This window comes from Hemitrygon akajei, chromosome 1 (genome assembly GCF_048418815.1).
Source record: "Hemitrygon akajei chromosome 1, sHemAka1.3, whole genome shotgun sequence".
Lineage (NCBI taxonomy): Eukaryota > Metazoa > Chordata > Chondrichthyes > Myliobatiformes > Dasyatidae > Hemitrygon > Hemitrygon akajei.
The window spans coordinates 167,064,258-167,077,525 of NC_133124.1; positions in this window are offsets into that span (position 1 = coordinate 167,064,258).

The window sequence follows — 13,268 nt, forward strand, 5'->3', positions numbered from 1 at the left end:
AGCTACCTCTTCCCTGTCCTCCTACACTTCCCCAGTGACGTATCCTCTCCCTGCTCCTGTCTACATATTTTGCTACACTTACCCCTCGCCCACCCCTTCTACACGTACCCCTTACCCTCTTCACATTCTCTCTTGTAGCTCAAGCCCTGAAATGGCAGTTAATTTCAGCAGTATTGTCCTGCTTGGCAGTTTTCTTTCCTTCATAATTTGTTGATTGACCATGTGTTTCCTGTACTCCTGAGCCCTTGAGCTGCTACACATTTTTCTATCATATTGATGAGTCAGCATAAGCAATCATTTCCCGCACACACACACATATTCATATTTGTACACATGCTCACACGGGATGTTCACATCACCAGATATTCTGAATGAACATAGTGGGCTCTGTTTTCATTACTTACAGACCATGTTACACACAAATCTTTTTTTCTTTACATTAGTTATAACTAAGGCCAAACCCTACCCACACCCCCACACATACCATTGCCACTTTTAGCCCTTGAAGGAACAGGAAGCATTTTCAGCAGTGACAACCACATATCCCACAGGATGCAAAGAACTAAGAAATTCTCATGGAGTACTGACCCCAACTCCTCTCCCAGACCAGGATGGTGCGGCAACCCGCAGCAAAGACGGACGAGCAGAAATGGCCTCCCACCTCGGACAAGTGTAGCCCCCTGGCTAGCCTCAGGGTCGCTCAGCTCGCTTCCGTCTAGAGGGAGCAGCCTTCAGCCCCACCAAACTGGGCCATCAGTTTGTGTGGATGCTGTGTGATGTCCCCACCACACCAAATAACAGACAGTACACCATATGCCATTAAATGATTACACTTCATAGATCTTACTAGAACTATGTACTTAATAGAGATACCATATAAAAAGAAAAGTAAAAGGTGCCAAACTTATCAAAGTTCAAACCACTTCGTGCACAACCGTTGGAGCTCAGTCAACGAAGTCTTCTGGCTACCATTCGATCCCCTCTGATCTCCTCGACCCGCCGCCTGGGACCAACCACGGTGGTCGACCAGACGCTCCACACGAGTCTGTCCTCCTCTCCTCTCCTCGCCAAAGACCCTGGGTCTCGGACTCCCGCTCGTGGTCCATCCCATCGCCCAGTTAACAGCATCACGTCTCCTCTCTCTGTCCCCATTGCACCTTCTGCCCAAAGACCGCGAAAACAATAGCTTACAGACACACAAGAAAGAATAACATCTATCCCAACTGGTTAACAAATAAATACAATTCTCTCTGTCTGCAATTATAACCCAAACAAGCTGAGAGAGAGAAGCACTTTCTCCGCAGTTAACATAACAAAGAAACCATTTTATTAGCCTTAGCAGTAACATAAAAGAAGAAACCCCTTACACAAGGATATCAATGCTGTCGCTGGTTCAGCCCAGGGAGTTGTTGGCATCGCAACTGAAAGTGCCGCTCACCTGGTAGGTCAACCGACCTATGGTCAGCTGCAGGCCTACTGCGGATGTCTCCAACATTCCTAAGCCAGGAGACCGAGAGGAGGTCAATGTGCCAGGAGCTGCAACAGGGTGGAACTTAAACTAAAATGGGGAGGTGTGTGAGGGCTGGAGTGGGTCGCAGAGACGGGGAGGGGTGTAGGGGAGGTGGTGTCACACAGTCCGGAGGTGATGTAGAGGAACTGGGGAAAATTGAGGTGGGGCTTGGGGCCATGGGGCAGAACAGGCTCCAGTGTGAAGCTCAGGCATCACCCAACAGGATCTGTGTGTCTGTGCCCACAGAGTTCGCTTAGCAAAGCCATGCCAATGCTAGCTCCAACGAGGTTCCCAACCAATTCTGTAGCAGGAATTCTCCTGTAGAACCTGCTTGTGTGAGGTTCCAGCGCACCTTTGCACTGGCAGCATGCTCACTCACTCCACTCCTCTTCATGTTGCGGGGGGGGGGGGGGTGGGTTTAAAAATCAAACTGGCGGTGAACAGACTGCTTATGGACACTCAGATGTACCACCGGTAGTCACTGGCAGCCAAATTAGCCTTCATGTTACACCTATGGGTGTGTTGGTGTGTGGCCAAGTGGTTAAGGTGTTCGTCCGGTGATCTGAAGGTCGCTAGTTCAAGCCTGTTGTGTTCAGCTGGTTGGCTGAGGCTGCGTGTGTGTCCTTGTGCAAGGTACTTAACCACACATTGCTCTGTGACAACACCGGTGCCAAGCTGTATGGGTCCTAGTGCCCTTCCCTTGGACAACATCGGTGGTGTGGAGAGGGGAGACTTGCAGCCCATCAAACATGCACCCATCCCCGTCTGAAATCTCCCTCCGTCTTCCACACTCCCTGCCTCCATGACCCCCCCTTCCCATTTTCAATCTTTTTTTTATTGATTTTTTTTTAAATGAATAGATACCAATCGGAGGAGAAGTTATATCAAATACATAATGCAATAAACGTAAAAATAACCAAAGGGATGTACACTGTCAGTCATGTAAATGTAATATTAGGCTATTGTGTATAAACAAAAAACCACAACACCTCTTGGCAATTCATACAAAAAAAAAGACTGGAAATTTTAAAGAGAAAAAAACCCCACTAAATACTAACCTAAAACAAAAAAAAGGGACTGGGCAGTCCAAATCAGGATAAAATTACAAAAGCAAAAAGAAAACATCCTTCTGGTCAGCTCTGAATCTTCAGAGAAAGAGGGGAAAAAAAGAGGAAAAAAAAGAAAAAAATTTTACTTAAAAAAGTAGAGAAAGAAGAGAAACGAAAAAAAAATTAGATCATATGAAAATATTGAATAAAAGGCCACCAGGTTTGCTCAAATTTAAAAGACGTTTCAAACGTCCGGTTTCTAATTTTCTCCGAACTTAAACAGGACATAATGGAGGAGAGCCAAAGAAAAACAGGAGGTGGATTGGAATCTTTCCAGTTTAACAAAATAGCTCTCTTAGCCAATAAAGTTTGAAAGGCTATCACGTGTTGAGTGGAAGCATGAACACTTCCCGCTTCCACTGGAATAATCCCAAAGATTGCCGTAAGTGAATTAGGTTGTAAATCCACACCTATAACTTTTGATATAACTTCTAAAAACATCCCTCCAAAAATTATTTAACTGCGTACAGCAGCAAAATATATGAGTTAGAGTAGCCACCTCAGTGTTGCATCTATCACAGGTGGGGCTTATATTAGAAAAAATATGCGCTAGTTTATCTTTTGACATATGCACTATCTTAAACTGGCATGGCTTTGCTAAGTGATGTGCACAGATAGATGAATTATTAACTAAATAATAAATTTTAGTCCATTGATCATCTGAAAGTGAATCCTGAAGTTCTATTTCCTAAGCACGTTTAACCTTATCATTAGGCATCATACGTGCATTCATTAATTGTTTATATATAATGACAATCAATCATTTTTGAAATGGTTTAAGCTGAAAAATAGCATGTATCATACTTGGTAAATGAACAAATGGTTAATTCGGTAAAAAATCACGTTAAAAATTCCTACCTTGCAAGTATCTAAAAAAATGTGCACTAGGTGTATCATTTATCCACTAGCTGCAAAAAAAGACATTAAACAGTCCTCTAAAAAACAAATTTCCTTAGTTTTCCATATTAAAAAAGCCTTATCCAGAGTTGATGGTTTAAAAACCCCCCTTCTCACTCCCACACACTTCCTGTGAACACCTTGCTCCCCTACACCCCATCCAGCCCCTACATTGCTCCCCTTCTGTGAACCCTGTCCCTCCCCTTCACTCCTGGTCTGTTACCATCTCCCTCCCCTACACTGTTCCTCTCCCATCCCAGTCTGTGACACCCTCCAGCCCCTGCAATGCTCCCCAGCTGTGACACCTCTCACACTCCTTCTAGTCCGTCCCTCCCCTACACCTCCCTCCTCCCATTCTGATCTGTGACACTCACCTTACACCCACTCACCCCGTTCTGTGAATCGTCCCTTCCCTATTTGCTTCCCTGTATCTGAGACCCAGTCCGTGTTCTGCGTCAGTTCCGTGGTGGCGTTCCCGGGTACAATGCCATGCCAGGTGATAGAGGCCGGGGGTTTTCCACCTGCTGCGATACAACTGGCCACGGGGACTGGTGATGTTTCGGACTTGACCGGCAGCGGGCTGCCACTGATTTCTGGCTCGGCTGCAAGGCAACAAGATCAACGGCGGTTCAAACATGGCGCCATTTGCACAAGCCAAATGGTGTTACTGTCAACTTGAAATTATTAACCTGCTCAGTTGAGGAAAAACACCAGAGACACGAAATTACCTCTGAAATGGTTTTTATTCAGAGAGGAGTTCGCAGCCCCACGCACATCAGGCTTAAGGTAGCCAACTCCCAATTTGTCGGTTTATAAAGGTCATACTTATACCCAAAAGCAGGGTACTACATTCGCAAATATGGTTACCGATTCAAATTCATCAATTGATTGGCTATTGCATAGCTAAGCATGCCAAATACTCGGAATAAGCATAGACGCAAGCATAATACTTGGAATAGGTATGGACTCAAGCAAAACACTCGAAATAGGTATATAGCTCAAAATACTTTGCCGAACACATTGTCTCTACATATTTTGCTAAACTTACCCCTTCCCCACCTCTTCTACACGTACCCCTTACCCTCTTCAAATTCTCACTGCCGCTCCAGTCCAGTGGAGGATGGGGTATAACTCATGGGGATTACCCAAGACAGGAATTCCCAAACTGGGGTCCACAGACCACTTGCTTAATGGGTTTGGGCCATGGCATAAACCCCTGCTCTAAGTACAGATGTGCTGGCTCTGGAGAAGGTCAGCAGGACGTTCCTGAGAACCATGCTGGGAGTGAAAGGGTTAACATAAGGAGTTTTGAAAGCTCTGGACCTGTACTTACTGGGCTGTAGAAGAATGAGGAGGGCAGATCTCACTGAAATCTATCAAATATTGAAAATCCTAAATAGAGGTGACGGGGAGAAGATGTTTCCTGTAGTGTCGTGTTCGCCACCCCATCGATCGTGATCGACTGGTCGATCTTTGAGACTTTCCCAGTAGATCCTGAAAAAAAAAAGAAAAATAAATACACAAATACTGTTGAGAGGTTGTTTCCGGGTCGGGGGGTTTTATTTCCGTTCTTTCTGCCCAGTGCGCATGCGTGTAGCTCCCCCGCACTACACAGTGTGCTTCGGTGGTCCCTAACCACCGGGCCGGAGGAAAAGATATGAGTCGGCTGCTCCTTTCCTCATTCCCTGTCACGCCCACTGATGAACTAGAATGTGTGCAAAGTCATCAGTCACCTAAACGCAGTGACACCCTTGCGTCAGGGTTCACTGGTTGGCCTCGCGCGGCCGGTGAGAAGTGTCGTTGCTACTGGCCTGGAGCGCGGATAGATGGGCACCACCCCTGAACCCGTTTACCACACCGAATATTCATGGGGAACCCGGTGCTAAAATAATCACAGACAACCTAATTCGGGCTCAGGGTTTCGTTAAGTAGCAGAGCAGTTACCTCGCTACTGAAAGTCATCCCTCGAGCCAAACATTTGTCGGCCGATAGATCCTACCTACCTACAAGAGGGCAGGCGCGCGAACTAACGCACTCCTCACTCGATTGGTCACTCTCTCCGGACTGCGACCGCCGTGGCCCCAGCATGGGGCCCTCCGGCCCTGACCTTGTCCTTTCACCCTACCCACGACCAGCCGCACCTGGCCAAGGTGGCTGGCGGGCGGGAGGCTGCAGTTTGGGTCCGGAGGCTGTCTGATGAGGCAAAGAAGCCCTCAGAACTGCTTTGGCACCTTGACTCCAAGCACCCTGCACTTAAAGACACATCCGTTGAGTTTATTCAGCGGAAAAAACGTGAGCAAGCGGGACAGCTAAGTGCCGAGAGCCATGAAATCTAAATTGTGGAATAGACTGGACATAAGGAACCTGCTTCGAGTATTGCTGTATTCCCGCCGTGTTTAACACGCCCCCCCCCCCCCCCCCCCGCCGTCTGCAAGAATATTGTCAATATTAAACCAGTCCGCGGTGCAAAAAAGGGTGGGTACCCCTGGTTTACATACATCATTTCTACTTCCGGGTTGTGAGGTTTTACTTCCGGTCTTTTCTGCCCCGGTGTACATGCATGTAACTTATCGATCTGAGGTTGATCTTGCCTTTCACTAAGGCCGAGGTAAGGGATCTTGGGCTTAAAAAGTTTGGTGACCACTACTATAGTGGGAGGGTCTAGGACCAGAAGGCACAACCTCAGAATAGAGAGACAGAATTGAGGAGGAATTTATTTAGCCAGAGGGAGGAGAACCTGTGGAATTTATTGACATGGAGAGCTGTGAAGGCCAAGTCATGGGGTATATTTAAAACAGAGGCTGACACATTCTTGATTCATCAGGGCATCGAAGGTTATAGTGAAAAGACAGGAGAAAGGGACAGCTGGGGCAGAGAGACTGGGATGTGCGGACGGGTGCTGGGAATGGTCTGAGTAATCACTGGAGATGGTGAGTGGGGTGGGGGCAGAGGTGCTATTGGGGGGATGGAGAGAGGCGAAGAAACAGAGAGATGAAAGTATTTGTCTAATGCATCTTGGCAAATTGCTGCTGTGGAGGGAGGAGGGTGCCAAGGGGCCAGGATGGTTCCTTACTGAGTATGGGGAAGAGGTGTGAAGAAATGTGAAAGGGTGCCAGGGTCTGTCCCTACTCGGGACAGTGAAGGCGAGGGGCGGGGGGCAGGAGGAAATTCTGGGGGTTGATGCTTACCGAGCATGCTGAGGTTGGTAGTTGCTTCCTGGTTGCCCTTGGGATAGGTGGTGTTCTCACAGCTAGGTGCCGACATTGTACATGATGAGACGATTAATAAGGAAAGTGGCGTTGTCCAGGCGGAGATTCCAGAAGTGCATGCAGCCCCCAGATTCCACTGAGTAGCTGGTGCCCATCTTGGGGTTGTGCATGGCCAGGTTCTGCTTGGCCCCTGATGTGTTAAGCCAGGTCACCTGAGGCTGAGATTTGGCAGCGCAGTACCAATAGCCCATGACAATGAGCTCCACCTTCACATGCTGGGCCCCAGCAACTAGGGGAGGACAAGAGATGGTAAAACAGAGAGACATTTATCAGTGACCGGTACAAAGACGAACCTGGCATGCAATAGCCAATGCTGAGTTCAAACCCAATGTCACCACTAAACAGACTGTCATCCATCACCAGCTGAAAACCAAACGTTCAATGTGACTCCCTCATCTTGTGCTCAAACCCAATGTCACTCCAAGCTTAACATTCAACATCACTCAATGTGACCAACAAACCCACTGCCATTCACTGTCATCCCCAGACCCAACTTTCAATGTTACCCCCAAACCAATGTTCAATGTCCTTCAACATTAGCACCAAACCCAATATTCAATGTCACTCAATGCCAAACCCAATATTCAACTTCACACAACACCATAGCCAGTCTCAACATCACCCCAAAACACATCATCCAACTCCAACCCAAATCCAATATTAAATGTCACTCAACATCACACCCATTTCCCACAACCAAACCAAGTGTTACTCCCAAACCCAGTATCATCCACCATCACCCAATGTTCATTGTTTCTTAACATCACTCCCAAAGTTAGTATTCAATGCAAGAGCCACAGGGAAGTACAGGAAAGAAACATGCCCTTCAGCCCATCTTGTCCATGCCACACTATTTAACTACCTAGCCCCATTGACCTGCACCCAGACCATAGCCCACCATACTCCTCACAACCATGTGTTCTTTTAAACATTGAAATTGAGCTTGCATGCACAACTTGCGCTGGCAGCTCCTTCCACACTCTCACGTCCCTCTGAGTGAAGAAGTTTCCTATCAATGCCCTCTTAAACTTTTCACCTTTCAAACTTACCACATAGTTGCAATCCCTCTCAATCCCAGTGGAAAAAGTCAGTTCGCATTTACCCTACCTATATCACTTATAATTTTGTATACCTCTGTCTGCTTCATCTTCTACCTCCCAAGGAATTTTCCTCGGAACTCAGGTCCTACAGACACAGCAACACCCTTGTTAATTTTCACTCCACTCTTTCATCCTTATTTACATCTTTCCTCCAGGTAGGTGGTCAAAACTGCACACTATACTCCAATCACAAACAAGAGAAAATCTGCAGATGCTGGAAATCCGAGCCACACACACAGAATGCTGGAAGAACTCAGCAGACCAGGCAGCATCTATGGAAAAGGGTACAGTTGATGTTTTGGACCAAGACTCTTCTGTAGGACTGGGAGAAAAAGCTGAGTAGATTTAAAAGGTGGAGGGGATGGGAGAGAGAAACACAAGCTGATAGGTGAAACCTGAAGGGGGAGGGATGAAGTAAAAGGGGGAGTCTGACAGAAGAGGAGTGAAGGCCATGGAAGAAAGAAAAGGGGGGTAGGAGCACTAGAGGAAGGTGATGGGCGGGCAAGGAGATAAGGTGAGAGAGGGAAAAGGGGATGTGGAATGGTGAAGGAAGGGAAGAGGGGTCACTACTGCAAGCTTGAGAAATCGACGCTCATGCCATCAGGTTGGAGGCTCCCCAAACAGAGTACAAGGTGTTGTTCTGCCAGCCTAGGAGCGGCCTCATCACAACAACGGAGGACATAAATAGATATATTGGGAACTGGAATGAAAATGGGTGAGCATTGGGAGATCCCACTTTTTCTAGTGGACGGAGTGTAGGTGCTCAGCGAAGCAGTCTCCAGATCTATGCCAGGTCTCACCGATATAAAGGAGGCCACACCGGGAGCACCGGACATGGTGCACGACCCCAACAGACTTGGAAGTGAAATGTCACCTCACCAGGTAGGACTGTTTGTGGCCCTTAATGATAGTGAGGGCATAAGTGTAGGCACAGGTGTAGCACTTGTTCCGCTTGCAAGGATAAGTGTCAGGAGGGAGTTAAGTGGGGAGGGATGAATGGACAAGGGAGCCATGTTGGAGCGAGCCCAAAGTGGTATGTGGGGGGGGGGGGGGGGGGAGGGGGGTAGGGAAAGTTATGTTTGCTAGTGGGATCCCATTGGAGACGGCAGAAGCTGTGGAGAATTATGCACTGGACGCAAAGGCTGGGGGTGTTGTAGATGAGGACAAGAGAAACCTTATTCCTGGTAGGGCGCAGGAAGGATGGGGTGAGAGCAGACGTACGTGAAATGGAAGAAATGCACAATAAATTAGGTCTCACCAACGTCTTATGCAACTTTGATGTAACATCCCATCTCCTGTACTCAATACATTGATTTATGAAGGCCAATGTGCTGAAATCTTTCTTTATGACCCTATCCTCCTGTGACACCACTTTCAATGAAGCTCACAATGAGAGTTTACACAGGGAGGTTCAAGTGAAATTCCTGGAATGACAACGCTAAGTAAGTGGACAGTTTGAAGGCTCTGGGCCTGTACTTGCTGCAGTCTGTAAAGATGAGGTTGAAATCTCATTGAAACCTATTCAATATTGAACTTTTGAAATACTGAAGGGTCCATCAATTGGATGTGGAGAAGATGATTGATAGTGGTGGAGTCCAGGACTGGAGGGCACAGCCTTAAAATACAGGACATCCATTTAAAACAGGGTTGAGGAGCTATTTCTTTAGCATAAGGGTGATGAATCTGTGGAATTAATTGCCAAAGATGGCTTGGAAGCCAAGTCATTGCATATACTTAAACCGGTGGGGGCGGGGGTGGGTGGATAGGTTCTTCATTAATTAGTGTGTAAAAGGTTACAGTGAAAAGGCAGAAGGATGGAGTTGAGAAGGATAATGATTCGTCAATGGTGGAGCAGACTTGATGGGCAGAATGGACTAATTCTGTTCCTATGTCTTATGGTTTGAGTCCACATGTGAAGGTAAGTTGGGGGAGGGAGGGTGAAAGAGTCAGGTTTGCTAGATTCAGATGACCCACCAAGTTCCTCCATGGGGGGGGGGGGGGGGGGGGGGGCGGGTGTGTGGAGAATAGTCAGAATACTTTCAATCATGTGACCCGCTGTTCCTTGATCACGATATTTGTTTTCACAACATTTTCCCCACCAGGAGAATTCAATTTAATAGAAATTTTACTCACTTTATGACAAAGTGGCAAACTGCAAAAATTATTCAATGTAAGCCATCAGCACTTGGTTCTCCCCCATTTTACACCCCTTCTCTTTCCTAAACAGTGGGGGTGACATTTTGTCCTCTCTGCTCCACGTTTACCCAGCATGAGAGGGTGAGGAACCAAAGGGATGAGAGTTTGTGCCATTGGAGAGATGAATCTCAGTTCAAACTAAGAATCTAATTCAAAAGTACTGTAATAAAAATAGACAAATTTGAGAAAAGTAAACAAAGAATTGAAGAATCAGTTTCAGCTGCTCTCGCTATGCCTATTTTTGCACCAGACTCCACATTCTATACTTCCCTATTCTCACCAGAACACTGACTATCTAGTAATTCCTAAAAATTTCTACCACCCTTCCCTTTCCCATCTCCTCATCCATCTGGTTCTTCACTCTCCTATCTCTTCGACTCCTCCAGTTCCTCACCATCCCCTTCCCTCTCCAAGGGACCCTTGCTCTCCAGCAGACACTGCAGTGTCTGCTTCAATATTCTTTCCGATATGTACTGCCATCGAAACAGTGGGATACAAAAAAGAACAGCCTCTTCAATCCATCATATCAATGCTGAATATCTTTGTTCACCTACCTGAATCCAATTTTCCCCACATGAGGACTATATCCTCCTACATAATGTTTGTTCTGGCATGTCTCCTTCATATTATACAGAGGATTCCAGTTAACTGGGCCATCGGTTAATCAGGGCAGTCTCTTATTTAGGACAACTGTAAAAGAACAAAAAACAAATGGAGAAAATAGTCATGATTCCTTACATTTATTTGGGACACTATGTCAATTAATTGGGACATGAGACTGTTGCCGAAGTTTAAACTAGAATTGGTCAGGTGCGCTATTAGACCACATTGTGCTTTGAACAAAGTACTATTATATCACATCTGTGCATATGCTTGGGTTTAAAGAGAAGTGATATTTGTCACTGACATCCCGTATGGAACTGGTCAGTATCCAATTGCAGAAAGAGGTATTGAGACCCAGCGAGGACTTCCTTCCCACCAGTTTCTGGTTAATGATGCTGTTTGAACTAATGTCTATAAACAGCAGTCTGGTATGCGAGACTCTGTCTTCCAGGTGGGACAGGACAGAATGGAAGGCAGAGGCTGTTGAATCATCAGTGGATCCACTTGAATGTTAAGCGAACTGGAAAGGGTCTACTGTAGTCAGGAGAAAGGCTTTAAAATGCTCAATGACCAGCCACTCAAAGCATTTCATAATGATTGATGTTAATACCACCGGACAAGTCATTTAGGCACGATACTGTTACTTTCTTTACACTGGAATGATGGTTGCCATCTTGAAAGCAGAGGAGACAATTCCAGATAGATGTTAATATATATCTGTCAGCTGGGCTGTGCAGTCTTTCAGAACCTAACCTGGTATATTATCGGGCCCCACAGCTTTGCATGGGTCGACTCTGGCCAGGGTGTTCCTCTCCTCAGCTTCAGCCAGAGGGGGTGTCTGTTCCCCTGGGGGGTGGGGAAGGGGTGCCTTCCTTACCAGCACTTTGTTCTGTGCATCCAATCAGATGACATTCAGCCTCTCAGGGAATGATGCATCCGGTCACTGAGTCACAGGGTAGACTTGCAGTCTGTAATTCTTTGGATTCCCTGCCACACGTGCTTCATGTCTCTGGCAACACAGAAGATCCGAGGATCTATTCTGGATACAACAAACTGATATAATTACAAAAGAAGGCTTGACAGGGGCTATATTTCGTTAGTAGTGTAAGGAGAATTGGTATGTCACCCAAGACTCTCAGATTTCTACAGATACTGCATATCACAGAGAGCATTCTAATGGGTTGCATCACCGTCTGATATGAGCAGCAACTGCACAGGACGGGAAAAACTCAGCCAATCTATCTTTGGCGGTAGCACTCGCCAGTATCCGGGGCAGTTTCAAAAAGCCATTGTCCATCATTGAGAGTCCCATCACCCAGATCATGCCCTCTTCTCATTGCTACCATCAAGCAGGAGGTACAGGAGCTTGAAGACACACACTCAAAACTTTCTGCAACAGCTTCTTCCCCACCACCATCAGCCATGTTCATAACATGTTTCTTCTTCTTTAAACACTTTGTTTAAAGTGTTTAATTAATTTATATATATATATATATTTCCTGCTGCAATTTAGTTTTTTAAAATTATGTATTGCAATTTTCCACTGCCGCAAAACAACTAATTTCACGACGTACGCCAGTGATATTAAACGTGATTCTGATTCCGATTGGGAAATCAGGTCAGCTACATCCGAATGGCGGAGGTCCGGACGGAACAGTGTAACTCTGTTTCTATGTATCCTAGACATGTCGAGTCAGTTCCCAATCTTGTTTTTCTTTCACCCCACTTCCCACAAACGCCATCTGTAAATATAGCATTGAGCCGGGAGTTCACTCTTGACGTCTGCGCATCCCCGAGGACCTCTCCCTGCCATCAATGTACCTCTCCACGCCTCACCACCACCTCCGGAAAACTAAAAATAAAAACGCTGAATTAAAAAAAGATTTTCAGCTTCCCCAGGGGAACAGCTTTCGGTTTGATGCGGTGTGATCCACCACCAACTCCGAACAGGCTGAGAAGACGAAAATACCGGGCGACTTGTAAACTGATCTGCCTTCGTGGGTAATCTACACGGCGGGAGCACTTCACATTGAAATGACTTTTACTGGGGGCGAGGGGGAGGGGAGGATGTGAGCGACTGAAGGCAGGGAAAAATCCTCAATCTTTACCTGTTTAATGCCATTTTTCTGAGTCATGACGGGGTTTGGAAGTTGTAACATAAAAACGCGCATTTTCTCCTCCATCGATCATCCCGCATAATTTTTTTTTAAAAATGTAAACAGAAATACACACCAGCCAGTAAGATTACAGCGAGCAGTTCCGCCGAGGACATTTCGCTCTTTAACTGCAGTACGTGGGTTTCGGTCCTGGATCTCAACAGGCAAGGCGGTTACCTTCAGCACTGTGATTTCAATCGGTTCTGCCGCAAACTGGCTGGGGTTAATGCTGATCTTCGACCGAGAGCGCTCGGACCGGCCACCGATTCCAGCAGACAATGACCAAACTCCAAACGCTGATACTGCAATGCAAGAAAAAAACCTGCCTTCAGTATCGGTTCACTCACGCCCCGCCTCCCGAAAAAGCGAGTCACCCTCAGGGTAAACTCACCTCCCACACTAACACCACAGATCTAATTTCTATTCTC